Raw genomic sequence first — 18,685 nt, 5'->3', positions numbered from 1 at the left:
CTCCTACTAAGCATTAACGCATTACCAACTTTACGATTTATAAATCGAGTACACACCATTTGGCGAGACAATTTACAATCTTTATCTCGCTCAAACACCTTCCAATTAAATTCACCATCAATTTCTTCTCATCTACTCAAAATTTGGACTGCCAGCAATCAATAGCGCAAATTAACTTACATGTAAAGTAGGTAATTTAGATTAAAGCAATCCTGATTATCGAAAAAATAACTCGAATCATCCTCGTTTCCATTACATAAATTTAATGAGTTTGTAATGCATGGCTGCGTGCAGTTACTAACTTTAACCTTACCGAATGTGATATGGCTTGAGTTCGAACCAAATTAGCAAGAAGAGGCAGTCGATTACTTCGGCAGATTGTTCATGTTTTTGTCAGCTTTGATACCATTTTAACTGATGACGTGATTAATTACTTGTGGAGACTACTGGTGCGTATTTGCACGATATGTATACAAGTTCCTAAAAGAGAAGAGAACGGCCTTACGTTGTTAAAGGTTGTTCCAGATAGGATAAGAATTTAGAAAAAAAGGTACACAAATGTAGCACCTAAAAAATTATGAATGTAGATGTACACGATGTGCACCAATCTAAGGCGAGTTGGGTGCGAGTTTTTTGGATTCTGCTGCATTTGACTTAGTTCTATTGCTCATCGTTTCAATAGGTTATTTGCCTATTCTAAGGTTCGTAAGAAGCCTAACGGGATCCTAGTGCATCGTAAACTTGTAGGATCACTTGTCCGGTAAGTAGGATACATAGACCTCCCCATCATCTGGAGGGATCGGTTCGCTTTTCTCATGTTACGGTCAACAGTCATCACGCAGATTGATGAAGTGGGAGAACCAAAAGAAAGATAGCGTTGAATCTATGGCAGCTTCCTTTATTAACAAAAACAAATCGAATCCAACCAATGAAAGAAGACGAGAGTGGCTGCTGGCGGTTGAGCAATGATCAACGATTGTCGCCGAAGGTCCAAATGACAGCAGGCAGCGACGGGCGAGGACCAGAGGAGTTTTAGCCAAGCCATCTCAAGGTTGAAGAAGATGAATAGTAAGAGGAGGGAGTGAGCGGAAAAGAAGGAAAAAAAACACACACACACACATCAGAAAAATCACAAAAGTTGAACAACATCATTTCGTTTTTAATCGCTGTGTATGACACATAGGATGGTTGATAATGAATAGATCACTAGTCAGAAATTTCAAGGAAATTTTGATAGGAAACACTTGATTGCACTTCAAATTTAAAATTACATCGATTCTATTACCTAACAAATCTCTCATTTTCACAAATAGACCTAGTTAACGAAAGTAAAAATATTTTAAAGGAGATTCCCTAACAAATATGCCAGGCCATATCAATTATTATATTCTAAAATTGAAAACCTAAAATAGATAATGACCTCTGTAAGATTCCACATGCTACACTCCAAGTCGATCTATCCTATAAAATATACTTGGGGATAAGTACACTATCAGTGCCAAAACTTGTATACGGCGCTCACTTTGGTGCCAAAAGTTTCCGTCAGATCACTTAAGTGCCAAATCGGATGAAAAACGATCACTTTGGTACCACCGGCAAAAAATTGAGGCCAAAATGATTATGTGGCATTTTTTAAAAAAAAAAGAAGAAGAATCGATAGGCCTTTAAACGACGACGTTTTTGGTCTTCCTTAAGAAAATGACGCCGTTTTGCCGTCCTACATGGATGGCTTCACGGAAACGATGCCGTTTAGCTCACATGGGGATTGAAATTAGGGTTTCCACCGCTCGGCCACCATCGTTCGCCCGCCGTTGCTCGGCCACCATCGCTGCTCAGCCACCATCGCTCAACCACCATTGTAGTTGCTCCACCAGGTGAGCAAGGAGAGATTGAGATTGTTGCTCGAGCAATAAGTTGCAAGAAAAATCGAAGGTGAGGGCGGAGGAGGAGGAGGAGGAAGAAGATGGGTTGAAGGTGCTGCTGGTGCGTTGCTGGTGTCGCTACTGGTGCGTTGCCGGTGCTGTTGCTTGTGTCGTGCTGGTGCCGTTGCTGGTGTGGGTCTTTGAGGAAGAAGAAGACACAAAGACGAGCCTTCCCTCTCTCTCAATTTGGAGATTAGGGTTTCAAAGTTGGGGGAAAGATGTCAAATGGCGTCGTTTTGGTGTTTGGATGCTGACTCAACTCTTCGACGAGCCACGTCGGCTTCAAAAATTAATAAAAAAAGGCCACGTCGGATTTCCAGCCAATTTCGTTGGTGTTAGCACTTAAATGATCGTTTTTTAAAATTTTTGGCACTTAAGTGATCCGACGGAAACTTTTGGCATCAAAGTGAGCGCTGTACACAATTTTTGGCACTGATAGTGTACTTATCCTATATACTTGAAAGCACATGAAGGATAAAAAATTATTTTGCTATAGAACAAACCAAATTCCAAGACCGATTTCACATGGACGCAGCAGCATAAATGAAGTTAGATATCTCGGAAGTGAGTCAAATAATTTTCATACCCTATCCCAACTCGATTAAGTACTGAAATTACTCGTATCCACAAAGAATTTTCCCGAATTTGATTAGTCTAAGAGTGAAAGCTTACTGAATTAGATCGATCTACCAATACAGTGTGTGTATAGAAATATATGGGAAGTATTTCCAAGGAGGTCGATTATTTGAGTACCCAAGGCTACTGTTTTTAAATATAAGCTCAACTTCATTAAATAATCAAGTAATTCTAGCCGATTGATAACCTAACCTGTTTAACCCTTCCTCAGTAAATTGACCTTCCAATGCCACACCGGGATCCGGGTCTCAAAACCATGGCAAAACTGCACGTGAAGGCAGCGGTGATCGGAGCCGGCATGTCAGGTCTCGTCGCAGCGAGGGAGCTCCGCCGCGAGGGGCACCAAGTGGTGGTGTTCGAGCGCAGCAATGATGTTGGTGGCACGTGGCTCTACGACCCTAGGGTTGAATTGGACCCGCTCGGGGTTGGATCCAAGCCGCGAGATCATCCATGCCAGCATGTACCGGTCGCTCCGGGTAAACCAGCCGAGGCAAATCATGGGTTTCTCGGACTACCCGTTTCTCAAGAGGGGAAGCGTGGACCCAAGGAACTTCCCAGGTCACGAGGAGGTTCTCCGGTTCATGCACGGCCTCGCAGAGGATTATGGGCTGATCGAATTGATTCGGTTCGGGCACGAAGTGGTGCGGGTCGAGCGAGCTGTTGAGGAGAGGCGCGACCGGTGGGCTGTGGAGTGGCGGATGCGCGGTGGGGAGGAGGCAGCGGGCGTGGACGTATTTGAGGCTGTGGTGGTTTGTAACGGCAAGTACACCCAACCAAAGATTGCTGAATTTCCAGGTACATCGTCTGGTTTGATATCATCCTTGTCGAATTGTTGGTTTGTTCCCTAGCTTTTTTTTGTCTAAATTTGTTGCCACCGGATTCAATTTTATATTGATGTGCTAGTGGAAATCATTTTCAAATCCAGACATATCAATATTTCCAGTGTGAAATATATTGCACTTTTTGAAATTGTGATAAAGAAGAAAGAAAACATGCTTCATAATGGAGTTTGGATTTTAACTGGAAAATATCCATAAAGTTCTAACTTTATTCCAATTGCATCAATTCAATCTTAAAACATTTTTTTGTCAATCGAATCTAAACATTTTGCAATTTGTGTCAATGTAGTCCACTGGACCAATTTTAACTATAACTCGCTAACATAAATGTCAATCGTCCTATATGGTGCGGTTAGCTGACATAGATAACTATTAATAATATTTTGATATTTTTTGATATTTTTTGAATTTTTTTGAATTTTATTTTCCTTCATTTCCTTCTTCCTCTAACTACCTAGAGGCGAAGGCCGATAAGGTCAATGCGAGGGTAAGCCTCGACCCTCGCTCAACGAGTGTGAACCTTGCCCAACTACTAGCTAGGTCAAGACTTGGCAGGCGCAATGCCTTGATGAACGTTGCCCTTGGACTGACCTTTGATAGCCCAGGTCGATCAATTACTCCCATGGTTGTTGTTGTAGCGCTCTCTTCATCGCTCAACTACGTGAGTTGTGGTACGATGAGAATTGTGGAGGCTAGACAACAAGCGCAAGGCTCGAACTCACCAAATCTGGTAAGGCTCGCCATTGCTAGCCACTCGCAGGGTCAACCTCACTAGCTTGATGATGGCAAGCCTTGCTCGCCCCTTGCAAGTCTCAACCTCGCTATAGCTATGCAAGGCTATGCCTCGCCAAATTTGCCGATTGTCGAGACTTACTATTGATAGGGTGAGGTCGACCTCGCTAACCCTTACCTCTAGCTAGTTGTCAAGGTCCAAGAGGAGGAGGAGGAGGAGGAGGATTCAAAATTATTAAAAATTATTGGCCCGACTACGTAAGATAGCTAATGTCCATATTAGTGATTTCTAGCCAAATTTAGCCGATGGGCAAAATGGGCCAAAAAAGGTTTAGAATTGAATTCATAGAATTGCAATATGTTTAGAACTTTTTTTATGATTCTTTCAATTTGACCGGTAAACAAAATTGGGCCAGACATTTCTCTTGTTTGTATCAATCCTTTTCAATCACAATGGGCTCCATTTGTTTATTAAAAAATTGAATTGAAAAATATATTTCTAAATATAATTAGTTATATTACTTAGAATAATTAATCAAAATAATTTAATTAGTTACAATAATTTATATTTAAATATTTTCGTAAATGATGAAAATATTTCTTATTCATTCATTTAAACCCTTGTTGTTTTACTAGTTTTTTCTCCTATTGAGGGGACTTATAATGCAGCAAGAAGTTCTAGAAGAAGGAGTTTATCGATTCGGGCTTCGCTTAGTGAGCCAATCCGTGAATCTATTTCTCCCTAGAAGCATGCATCAGAAGAACAAGCCACTGTTGTCCAATTAAGAAATTAATCTGTTTGATCAAGTTGCTCTGATATTATACTAAATATTTTATTATCCCTAATATAATTAGCATAATTATTGATTACTAGACTGCATCATTATGAGGTTATAACCTAATAATTATCTTATAATGATTACATATAAATATAACCGGAATTCATTCACACGCTATGCGCATGTACATTCTAGTTTAATTATTTTTTAAATATATAACTTATACCTTCATATTACAAATTTCACTTAGGTATATTTCATTCAATAAATTTTTATTTCTTTGTTAGTTGATCACATTAACTTTTCTTAGTAAAGTAATAAAATGCACTTGTAGGATAACTTAAATAATTGGAAATCAATTATACTTATATAATTTAAAATTTTGATGAGATATTAAAGATGATAATAATACCTACATTAACAGAATAGATTATGGACAATTTCAATTTTACTTTACATTATATTTTATTATTACGTAATGCATGAAGTTACATTAAAATATGAAAGTTACCATATGTTTTATTCGATCAAGAAATCAATATCTACACTATCATATTAAGAAAAATTCTATGATTCATATATTAATTACACATAATAAGAATTATAATTTTATTTCTATTACACAAGTATGGCAATCAATTACTGATGCGGATATTATTCATGGTTGTATAATATGTCATCATTTGTAAGATGTCACCCGATGGTTATATATCTTTTAAAAATAACATTAGAACAACTTCCATTATTCTACTTCATACAATTGTCGTTTTTCAAAATCGAGATTATTTGACTAGCTATAAAAATATAATTAATAGCAAATTAAAGAAATATTCAATAATCGTAGTTGTAAGATTATTATACGCAATATTTCATTATTAATTTTTGTGTAATGTTATCTTAAACCGTGAAACTTTATTCTATCATCAATATACTATCTGGCGTAAGCCCGGTGGGCTCGGTGGATCTTGAGCATTAAAAATAATAATAAATAAATAAATAAGATACTGTGTGTATTTAGTTGATATAGTTACATAATTTAATGTAGTTAGTAATTACTTATGCATAACCATATATGTTATGTAGTTATACTAATTTAAGTTTGTCTTATAATTATTAATGATATTGTTATACAGATTACTATACCTTGGAATATTTAATTATAATTTAACTAAAATATAGATTGTTTGAGAATTTTATACCCTAATACACTTCGAAATTAAATCATCAATTTTCTGTTGTTTAAAAGAAATTATTTTATCATACCCAATTCCAATCTTTGCTAAAAAAAAAAATGCTTTTTGTGCTGTCAAATAAACAAGTTTTAGTTATTCTCCTAACATATATATAAATATATATATATATATATAAACCGCACAGATGTTTACCTGGCACAAAGTGCTATCAATAGTAAGATTGGAAATGCCCTCTTTTCGGAATAAATTAATAACGAATGAGGGTTTTGGGGAAAAATTCTGAAACTTTAATGTTCTTTTCGATTTTTATCTTGGACAGGAGAAGAGATGTTTTATACAAAGACAGACATATGCTGCAAATATAATGATACAAATCGACTAGTTCTTAATATAGTGAGCATGTTACAAGACTGTTGATCGAAAATAGAGTTTTAATATACTCTCCTTTCATACATAAGCACGTCATTTAACCTAAAAAAAGCTTTCCTGAAAATAGAAAAAATTATTCTGCAAATTTTTTTGTCAAACTAGATTTTGGAAAAAAAAAAATTCTGTTTTAATTTACAGAATGTCATAATTGATAATGTGAGAGTCAACTTCTATTCGATAAGTTCTAAAGGAGTTACAACTTTATACTTGTGGTTTATCTTGGAGTCATCTGAGTATTTTCACGATATGCATTGAAATGGAAGAGTAGAAAGGATTACTCATGTGTTCGAACTTGTAAAACATAAACACCATCATCATGAAAATAGAGTTATAAAAGAGTTAACAGATCTGGTTAATAAAAAATTGAGTTGGCAAACAAGCGGACTTGTATTATTCCTGAAGAGCCTACCGCCATGGTAGTTTTCTCTCGTTATGCAGAGATACCCCTACCGCCGTGGTAGACTGTAGTTTTTCACGCCCTCTTCCCTCAATTTCATTACTTACTACCCTTTAATCTCATCTTCTTTCTGAAATCCTCCTTACTCGGCCCCATATGGATTGTACAGTTGCTGAATTGTAGCGGAATCACCTTCCTCGACTTCCTTTTCTTTGAATCTGGGGATACGTTCTTTGTCCGACATCACATTCCTCGTATTGTTCGTCTATCGGCATGCATGTCTCCGATTCTCCAATTGCAGCAATGGGTCGGCTCCTTGCACTAATTCTGTAGGTAAGGTCTTCCTCTTTTGCGGCTTTCCTGCTCATCTTTACTCTCGACGATGGATTGCGGGAGCACGGGGACTTGCTGTCAAGTGTTGAATTGGGGAGACTAGCTGCAGCTCGGTTTCCAGTTCTTTTACGGTCTTAATTGTCCGATAACCCCAATGGATTCGCATGCACCAGACGAGTCGGTGCGACTAGATGCCCTGTGTCAACGACTTGGTCGATTATGCTCTGAAAATGAAATAGAAATTTGGGATGAATCACCTCATCCACAGGGCTTACAAGACTGTCGACTCACCTTAATTGGCAGCATTGTCTCCAACCTTTCTGTTAATCTGCCAGCTTTTCAGAGCACAATGACTAGAGCATGGAGGACCGAGCGTGTCCATATATCTCAGAGGGATAATGGCCTGTATATTGCTAAATTTTAGTTAGAAAAAGAGAAACATCGAATAGTTGATGGGGGTCCTTGGTTGTTTTCAGGACACCTAGTTATCTTTAAACAATGGCTGCCTAATACGGCTTTGCACTGGTATGATTTTACCTGTTGTGCCTTCTGGGTTCATGTATATGGTTTACCTTTGGAATGGAACACTGAACCGCTCCTTCGTTGGGCAGTGCAACAGATTGGTTCCGTTGTTGCTGTTGACTCCACTATATCAGACGGATCAGCCATCAGAAATTGCCGAGTTAGAATCGAGATTGCTCTTGCCAATCCCCTGAAGACGGGAAAGCTAATTAGAATAGCTAGGAGAACCTTTTGGCTTGATTTTAAATATGAACGGTTGCCTCACTTCTGTTATTCATGTGGCAGAATCGGCCACTATACGATGTATTGCCCAGACTTTCCTTATGATGAAGCATTACTAGAGGGTAATAGCAAAATGGCTTATGGTCATTGGCTCCGTGCTGACGTGAAGGAACATAGTCCTTACTGGAAAGCATTCTATAATCCACCGGAATTGACTCAACAGAAGGAGGATACGGTACCTGAAACTCCCCCTGATCTGCAGCAACAACTTCCTATATTACCTCCACCTGAATATCCCATTAGAGCAACAGAAGTGATGAATCCCCAGCCAGTCAATCTCTCGGTTACAGCACCGGAAGTTCGGCATTCCACTGACTTGCTACCTGCTTCGACAAAGTTAAAGGCAGTTCAATCTACATCCACGGAAAAGACAAAGCATATACAAAGAAACTCACTCAGAAATCTCAGCACAGGGGGTACTTCTAAGAAGCAGCGGCGATTTTCCCCTTATGAGATGCGCAATTTACTTGATCCAGATTTCGATGGCACCCAGCTGATGGACACTCCAGTGCATTCAGCAGAAGAAATGAATCAATGGGCGACGGTGGCTGGCCCTCAACAGCCACCCAAAACCAAATGAAACTACTTTGTTGGAACTGTCAGGGTCTGGGCAATCCCCTGACAGTTCAAGCTCTTAAGGCCTTAGTGGCCAAGGATAAGCCCGACTTGGTTTTTCTAATGGAAACCAAGAATTTTGAACCGGTTCTCACCAGCTTGCAACGACGTTTGCATTTTCAGCAGCTTTTTGTGTGTGACCTTGTTGGTCTGAAAGGTGGTCTTGCGCTACTATGGTAGGATAAGTTATCTATCGATATCCTCCATGCTTCAGAGGCTTATATTGACATGCTGTGTAGTGACTTGATTGTGGACCGAACTATGCGTATTACCTGTCTCCATGCACCATATTCCTATCATATGAGACAGTTATTATGGCAAGAGGTACGAATGATTAGCATTTCCAATACTTGGCCTTGGATTTGTGCAGGAGATTTTAATGATATACTTTACCCATGGGAAAAGGTAGGCATGCGGTCAATTGCTCCTTTCCGACTCTCCTCTTTTCAGTCTTTCATAAATGATTGCTCTTTAATGGAAGTGGAAAGTAAAGGTTGTCGGTTTACCTGGACGAATAAAAGAGTAGGAGATGATCTTATCAAAGAGCAACTTGATCGGGTCCTGTGCACATCCAACTGGCGTGTTTTATATCCTGCAGCTGAAGTATTGGCGTTGCCGGCTGTGGGATCTAATCACAGCCCCCTCCTTTTAGATACCATAGGGCAACCTGGCAAGAGACGAAGACAATTTGTTTATGAAGCATATTGGAATAGGGATCTCGAATGTCAGAACATTATACAGAGGCATTGGAATTCAAGCAGGCATCGACAGTTCATTTTCGATCAGAAGATTCAGTCTGTAACGAGGGCCTTACAAGCATGGAGTCGTGCGAAATTTCAGAATGGACATCTACGCATTACTTCGTTATACCACCAGCTAACTAACCTCACCAACAATCCATCTCTTCAATCGAATGAGACAGAGGCTGCATCTAATATTCGGGATGAAATACGAACTCTATGGCAACAAGAGGAACAATTCTGGGCCATGCGGTCTAGAATCAACTGGTTGCGTTGGGGGGATAAGAATTCGAAATTTTTCCACACCTCAACCATACAACGACGCCAACGAAATCGGATCATAATGTTACAAGATGCAAATGATGAATGGGTACGAGATCCTCAAGCGTTAAGGGAGATGACGACTGCTTTTTTCTCTCAGTTATACACTTCAGAGAGAGCTCGGGACTACGGCCCTGTTTTGGATCAATGCCCTTCAGTTGTCACTTCCGACATGAATATCCATTTAACTGCCTCAGTCACTATGGAAGAGGTTCATTAGGCGACTTTCCAGTTAGGGATTTCAAAAGCTCCAGGCCCAGACGGTTTGAGCGGCCTTTTCTACCAGACTCATTGGGAAATAGTCAAGTATGATCTTCTAAGGTTAGTGGACGACTTTTTTAATTCAGGTACATTACCAAGAAAGCTTAATAGAACCATTATTGCTTTGATCCCCAAGACCAATCACCCTCAAAGTCTAGAGCAGTATCGGCCAATCAGTCTATGTAACAATGCTTATAAAATAATATCAAAAGTTATCGCCAATCGACTGAAACCATGGCTACTGACTCTTATAGCTAAGGAACAGGCTGCTTTTGTTAGTGGTCGACATATTCAAGACAATGTTTTAATACTCCAGGAAGTAATGCATCAGTTCAAAGCACGAAAATGGAAGCGAAGACATAAAATCTTAGTAAAGACAGACATGCATAAGGCGTATGACCGTGTGGAGTGGGATTTTTTGAAGGACTATTTGCTTAAGTTGGGTTTTCATCATCGATGGGTCCTATGGGTCATGCAGTGTGTAACCACTCCATCTCTCACTGTCCGTTTTAATGGTGAGCCACTTCCTTACATCCAACCGTCACGAGGACTTCGGCAAGGTGACCCCCTATCTCCTTACCTTTTTGTGCTAGTCGCCAATGTTCTTTCAACTTTGATTACCCAAGCAGTTAGTAGTGGACATCTTAAAGGGATAAAGCTTGCTAGGTCCTGTCCGATTCTATCCCACTTATTTTTCGCCGATGATTCAGTCTTTTTTCTGGATGGAACAATCACTGAATGTCAGAACATGTCTAATATTCTGAATCAATATTGCCTCGCTACCGGACAAACTATTAACAGGAACAAGTCGGGTATGATATGCAGCAAATATTGTCCATTAAGTTTGCAGGATCACTTGGCAAGAGAATTCAGGGTTCCCGTCCTACAACGATTTGGTAAGTACTTGGTATCTCATCTGATTGGGGTAGATCAAAGAGAGAAATGTTCTCTTGGCTTTTGGCGAGAGTATCAGCAAAATTGGAAGGGTGGAAAGAACGTCTTTTATCTAAAGGGGGTAAAGAAGTCCTACTTAAGTCAGTCGTGTAGGCTATTCCCCAATATGCTATGTCTGTTTTTTAGCTTCCTCACTCTATATGCAAGGGACTAGAACAGCGTATATCTCAATTCTGGTGGAAGAATGATGTTAGTAGACGAGGGGTGCATTGGCAGAAATGGGATGCACTAAAGATCAGTAAGCATAGTGACGGTCTGGGTTTTCGTGACTTGATGGTGTTCAATAAAGCTTTGCTGGGTAAACAAGCCTGGAAATTAGTTTATAGTCCATTATCCTTATGGAGTCAACTTTTTAAGGGCCTTTATTTCCCTAATCAATCCTTTTTACGAGCAGAAACTGGGTATCGACCCTCTTGGGGCTGGAGAAGTCTACTAGTTGGAAGAGATGCTATCCTACCGAATTTAAGATGGTCTGTGGGTGATGGTAAAAGTATCCGCATTCGCCAGGATAAATGGTTACCTATTGGGACAATTCCAGGGCCCCTTGCTCAAGACGAACCAAAATTGGTGGCTGATCTCATCGACCCTCACCACCAAACCTGGAATCTTCCACTTATTCAGCAGCATTATGATGACTGTATAGTTAGGGAGGTTATTAAACTACCTATTAGACCACTCTTTGCTTCTGACTAGTTAATCTGGGCAGCAACTAAGGATGGTCTTCATTCAGTGAAGAGCAACTATTAGTCCCTCACTTATACAGCATTCAACCAATCAGCCAATATAGCCTCGACATCTTATAGACATGACAGGCAAATGTGGAAGAGAATATGGACGATGCGCACGGAGCCTAAAATTAGAATGTTCTTATGGTCAGTTTTCCACAACGCACTTGCGACCAAAGCTAATCTGTTTAGACGCCATATTACTTCGGACCCTATCTGTGACCTATGCGATCAGCAAACCCAAGAAACAATTGAGCACATGTTTTTCTCTTGTTCATGGACGAAGGAGGTATGGCAACATGCGGATTTAATAGCTCTAAACATCCCAACACCAATTCACAACATAGTAGTTTGGATAGCCCATCAAGTCAGGAGTAAGCGTTCGGTACCTGGGCTAGAGCTTATTGCGCATGTCTTATGGCAGATTTGGCGAGGCCAGAATAACTCCGTTTTCAGGCACCAGTAGCTGAAGCCCCACCTTGCTGTTTCTGACGCTCGAGCTCAAACCAACAGCTATGACCGAACCAACCCCAAGCGGAGGAAACCGCAATCCACAGCCCTGCACTCTAAATTTCTTTGGCGACCCCCTGATCGTGGTACTATAAGATGTAATATAGATGGGGCTTACCAACAGGGAAGTAACACGGGATCAATGGCATGCATCAGTAGGGATTACAAGGGACGACTTACTGATGTTTATTCTGCAGACTTTCCAGCAAACTCCGCGCTTCAATCTGAGGTGCAAGCACTAACTTTCACCCTTCGGCATCTGATGACGACAGGATTCCAAACAGCTCGCCTGGAAATTGATTCGGATTGCTAGATCATACTGGATATCTTGAACTTGAACAAACCGCCACCATGGCAAGACAGACCACTCTTCGAAGAGGTGAAGCAGCTCCTCCTTTCGTACCCTAATTTGCGTCTGAGACATTGCAGGAGAGAGGCAAACTTGGTGGCTGACTAGGCCGCGAAGGCCCATGGCTAGCAAGACCAAGCCCGAAATTGGAATATCTTTCCCCCTTTTTTGCTTTTAGATCTGGTGTATGCGGACGCTGTAGCAAGCGGGTGTAATTTTGTAACGCCTTAATCGATAGTTTTTTCTGACCAAAAAAAAAAACAAGCGGACTTAAATATTTGAGTAATACACTTAGAATGTCGCATTTGGCAAGGAAAAGTAGTGAAATACTAAGTTCGAAATATATGAAAAAATTATACAAAAAATCTTAAACCTATTATATGACGGACATTTTAGTCACAAACATTTCAACTGTGCCAAATTATTCTTAAATTTTTTGACAACTAGCCACAAATCGCTAACGTAGATGACATGGATGGTTTGCTGACATAAATAATTTTCACACTTATTTTATTTTCTGAATTTGTTGTTAATAGTTATAAGATAGAGTAGTGAGTATGTGGCAGCCCCTCGCTAGCCATGTGAAAAAGAAAAGAGAAGAAAACAAACGTGTGAGGGCATTGCATCCCTTGATTGTGGCAACTTGTTGGCCTATGAAAAGAAAAAGGAAAAATAAAGGCAAAAATTGTCCATGTCATCACCAGCTATGTCACGTAGGACAACTGATGTCCACATTAGAGATTTTTGGCCAATTTTTTTTGGCTAGATGAATTAAATTGACAAATCTTTAAAAAGTTTAAGACTAAATTATCACAATTAAAATATTTAACACTAAATTGGCCGTTGTACAATACATTTAAAACATTTTGGATGATTATCCCCTATATTATTGTTATCTAACTGTGAAGTCTCCTTATTATTGTTCACTTAGTTTCTCACTAGAAAAATCTTTTTCATAGGTAGATCAACATGGCCAGGAGAGCAATTAACACGGTCATAATTATCGAGTTCCCGAGCCATATACAGATAAGGTATGTCAATATGCACTCTTCATTTATCTTGAATGAAATTTCTTGTATTATATGCGGTTATCAATTGATTTATGTAAACCAAACCTTAAAAGAGAGGATCAAGTGCTGATCACTCAGAGACGAGTCTTTACTTCTGAAATCATCACAATCCCTTTCTTATGACCGGAGAGGTGTTACGAGCTCCGCCATATAAAATATAAACTTTCTTGTCAGTTCAGCTTCTATTGTCGAATGGTACTTTTAATTTGTTAATAGGTGATTTGGTTCTTTCTTGTCCGTTTCACTATTTTTTTTTGGTCGATAATACGTTTACTATTCATTTACTTAGGTAAGTTTGGAGTAATTAAATCAAGAACATCGATGCATAATAAATCAAACAAGGTTGTCGGGGGATTACTGACCCAATTGCTAGGAAGATAATTCTGTTGTTGGGCTTTTGCAACCCAGTCTACAGGCCTGTTGGCTTCTCTACTGCAATGGGCCAAAGAAAGGCCCATGAACTTGTTTAACTTTTCCTGGATCTGGTCCATAATCGGCAACACCTCCCATCTGAAGTCTTCCTTGAACTAAACTCCCCGCACGAGCAGCATACTATCTAATTGTACTTCCATTCGTCCCTTAGATCTGTCGGAGAGGAAACCTAGGGTTTCCAAGAGAGAAGCTGTCGACTAGGCGACCTCGAGAGTCCCGGCATATGCAGGTGACGGCAGCTCTGTTGGCGTCTTCTCCTCTGTCCTCTTCCCGATATGCTGTCTCGCGTTCATTTCGGACAAAAGAGGTGTCGATATTAATTTTGAGTGAGCCGGGGGTCGGGGGTTGCCACCGATTCTGTAAGTCTCACTTTCTTTCTTCTTTGTTGCTATTCTGTTCCAAGTTTCAAAATTTTCTTGTAACGCTTCTGATCTAAACAGGGTCTGCTTCGGGAGGAGGGGTTTTTGTTCGAAGATGTACTTGTTTCGGTCTTGCCATATGCACCACAAGGTAGTAGCGATCTGATTGAACTTTGATGTGCTTTACGAGTCTTTTTTCCTCATGTGCAGCCATTCGCCAATTCTTGTTAACCCTAATCTGGTGATCTTGATTTCTAGAGGGTTTACTTTCCATATTCGAGTTGTCTAAAGGCATAACAGCAGCGTGTGTTCGATAGTCTCGGCTTCTTGTTTGCAGATGGGGCATAGTGGATCAGGTACTATTCTCCTTCGGTGTAAATTGTCCATTGTAGGTAGTGTGTTTTGGCATGCATTCCAGAGAAATTGTTTGACTTTAGGTAGAGTATTTGAATGCCAAATATGTTTCCAGAGGTCTGGCTTTGTTTGGTGAGAGGAAGTTGCTATTGTAGATGGTGGGTTGGTTGCTCAATCTCGTGTGGTGAAATAACCACTCTTTACCTTGTAGGATCCTAATTTGTTATGCATCCATACTAATTTGTCTTATGTTGTTGGTAGTCCAATAGGAATAGCAAGGATTTCCTGCACCCTTTGTTCATCAAACATCATTCTAAGCATTGTTTCATTCCATATGACATTCCCCTGTTCTATGAGTGCACCTACTTTCTCTGGCTCATTTCTTATAGCCAGGCCTCCAATTAATCCTCTTTTCAGCCATTTGTCTTCTCTTATCGAAATTTTCTGACCATTGCCAACAGACTATATAACATTTGGTGCTATAGAGTTTCTTCCCATAATAACACTTCGCCATCCCCACGATGGTCGTGAACCGTTTCCAGCTTGCCAGAAATCGCAATGTGGATAATATAGGCCCTTCATTAGTTTACTTAATAGGGAATGAGGTTGCTGTGAGATGCGCCATGCTTGCTTTCCTAGCATGGCCTCGTTGAAAGTTAATAAATCTTTGAAGCCAAGACCTCCTTCATCTTTTCTGAGTTTTAATTTCTCCCATTTTTTTCAATGAATCCCAGCAGTAGTTTCACTATTTTAGTAGAAATCAATAAGAGTGTACTATGTCTACATTTTCTTGCCCAAATGATTACTCCCTGCCTTTGTCAGGACAGCTAGGAGCCTAATTCATCCTCGAAACACATATAGTTGAATTTTTCCTACATCAGCTTGATATACATGGGTTGAGTCTTTGAATAGATTACATAAGTGGCGATCTTTTGAGTTAAATGGGTCCTTACTCATGACTCATATCGCATACCTTTTCTCAGGACTCACAATAACATCACATCCCTTACAGCTCACTTATATCATGTTCATGTATGGATGTTCTTCACCATTTTGCGTGATAGATTGTTTTGATAATAGGAAAAGGGAGCAGCGCAATTGACATAGCCAAAGAAATCTTACCTATTGCTAGAGAAGTTCACTGAGCCTCAAGAGAAACAAATTCCCAAGTTGTGAAACGAACAAAACTTGTTGGGGTCTTCCAACATACAATGGTACCTTAAATTTAATTGTATCCCTCTTTTTTAATTGCAACAAAGTTTAGATGAAGATCCAAGTGCAGCCTCAAAAGTCATAGTTTCCATCCTCAAAATTAAGTGAAGTGATCATTTTCAATCTGACCTCAATCTTATTAATCTTTTTTTGGTCTTATGGCAGATTGCATGTGCTAAAGAAGATGGTAAATTAGTGTTTGAAGATGGATCGTCTATGTATGTAGATGTCATCATCCATTGCAATGGGTATCAGAAAAAACTTATAGTTTTTTGCAATTGCTTATGCGTTTTATGAAAAAATCCATAATCAATTTCACGTCTGTTTGATATTTTATCCATTTACATATCTTGCCTGATATATATCATTCTCATGTTGTAGAGATGGCTACCATTTCCCATTCTTGAAGATGAAGGGAGTTGTGAGTGTGGATAACAATTGTGTGGGGCCTTTATATAAACATGTTTTCCCACCAAGCCTAGCTCCCTAGCTCTCACACCAGCTAAAGTGAGAGCACTTCTTGGCTATGTATAGCCTTAAAATGAAGATGGTCCTACCTCTTACATAATTCTAAAACACCACATTCCCCAGATAATTCTAGAGACTATAATAAGGCTAGATTTATTTTCCATAGTCTTCCTCCATTTTGCCCCTTGTGAGTCCTCCTCATATGTGGACGGCTCTACAACTCCAGCATCTTCGTCTAAAGCTGCATTTTCATAATTAGGATTTAGTTTCTTTTGCCTTATTGACCTCCTTATCCAAGGTGCTTGCGCTTCAAGTTTGTCCATCTAACTTGATTAAAGTGTAAGAGTTATCCTAATGTGGACTATATTAATTGTTATTGTAATTTACTGTTTTTACAGCTACCGTAAAACATGGCTGGTCTAATGTGAGATAGAATGTTTCTAAATTAGTTTAATATGGGACTGGCTAGTGTGGGCCAAGTTGAGCCTGACCCGTAATGAGGGGGCCTGGCTGGAAACTCTATAAATAGTGCTTAAGTCTCTCCTTTAACCCTAATTCTCACATTATCCTCACCTAAGGGGCATTTACCTAATGTTAATCATGAGGGGGGCTGCCTCATTAAGCCAGTGATATGGAGGGCAATAGAAGAGAATGATTTGATGCGTTTATCCCCATTGATATGTGAGTAATCTATTTTCTGCTTCCACTATATGTTCGATGGATCCCAAAACAGGTGCGTTAATCTTTCTACTTAATCATGCATGTTCTTGTTCTGGTTGTGGAGATCTTGCGGTTGCACAATTTGCGTCCAACATGTGGTATCAAAGCCAACCATAACCCTAGAACTTAAACACATAAAGTTTTTTTCCCTAATTTGTGATTTTCAAGATTTTTTGTTCAATAAAAATAAAATTAAATTATATATTTGGGTTAGGCTCATCGAGACGAGCATAACCATGGGTGGCACGTCGCCGGAGGATGCGACATGTGCCCCATGCGTGGCCACGCGCCGCCTAGGTGTCGAACGCACGCCACGCGTGAGCTCCACACGCCGCGCACTCAGGCGATGCGTGTGGGCGCATGGAGACTCCATTCGGCACGTGGATGGTGGCGTTAGGTTTGTATGATCATCCTTTACGTCGTGGTGTATTTATTTTATATGTTTGATAATTTTATGGATGTGAAAATACATACGAAACTCTAAATACGTGTATTTTTAGTGTATTTTTGCATATTTTTCTTGTATTTTATGTGATTTTGGATCTTACTTGAGGAAGTCCGAAATTCAATTTTCAAATCTAAGGTATGCCAACTTTTGAATCTTATGACCACCCTCAGAATTGAGCCGAAAGTTCAAATCAGAATCAAAATGCTTCAGTGGACAGATTCGGAAATTCATAAGATTCTATAAGAGAATGCAGATGAGAGAGAGATTGATTTTCAGATTTCACGCTAAGGTTCTGAGGACAATTGTGTGTAATTGACGATACGGAGATTAAAGAAGAGATCTTATGGGGAGCTCACCATAGCAACTTCAGCATTGTCCAGACAGTACGAAGATGAGTCAGAATCTACATTATCAGAATTGGTAGATCAGTATGAAGATAGATATCGCCGAACAAGTTGTAAGTGTTGGATGTATCAGTAAGTGAGAATTTGGTAATGTAAGCCAGGAAAGCTTTTTCAAGCACTTGAGAGAGTCCTGTGTGGGAATGGAAGTTTAGCATGATGGAATGTTATGGCAGGCTTATTAAGGAGTCGAGAAGAATATTGATTCCTTATGAAGTTGTGGTCATCAGATGAACGGAGTCAATTCACCTTAGTACAGCACGAAAAGATCTCGATTAGAATAGGTATACCGAAGTGTGAGTATATCATATAAACCATCTATATGGAGTGTTAGGGATGAATTGTGTTTCAAATCTAGATCAGATGTTCCAAGTTTGCAGAGCTTTTAGATAATTCTTTCTTAAGCAGTGTATAGCAGAGAGTGCAGAATTTCAATTGCTGAGATGAAGTCAGAGAAAGAAAGATCACAGGTCAGGGTCAGTACAGTAGTCAGTGATTGCAGTTGCCGAGATCAATGTCAGAGTTATATCAGATTTTGATCAGAGGTTCCCAGTTTCAGTAGATCAGTCAGATAGTTTCTTTTTAATCAGTGCAAATCAGAGTGTACAAGACTTCAGTTGGTTGAGATGAGATCAAAGATAAGAAAATCACAGGTCCAGAGTTGGTTTAGAAATCAGAGATT

At 39.6% G+C, this 18,685-nt stretch overlaps 1 pseudogene; it reads left to right on the top strand.

Annotated features, from left to right (window-relative positions):
- The first annotated feature begins 2,814 nt into the window (after positions 1 to 2,814).
- Positions 2,815 to 16,857, top strand: LOC104443266 (annotated as a pseudogene).
- The last annotated feature ends 1,828 nt before the right edge of the window (positions 16,858 to 18,685 follow it).

The sequence above is a fragment of the Eucalyptus grandis genome, chromosome 4 (genome assembly GCF_016545825.1).
Source record: "Eucalyptus grandis isolate ANBG69807.140 chromosome 4, ASM1654582v1, whole genome shotgun sequence".
NCBI lineage: Eukaryota > Viridiplantae > Streptophyta > Magnoliopsida > Myrtales > Myrtaceae > Eucalyptus > Eucalyptus grandis.
This window is presented reverse-complemented; position numbering and strand designations above follow the sequence as displayed.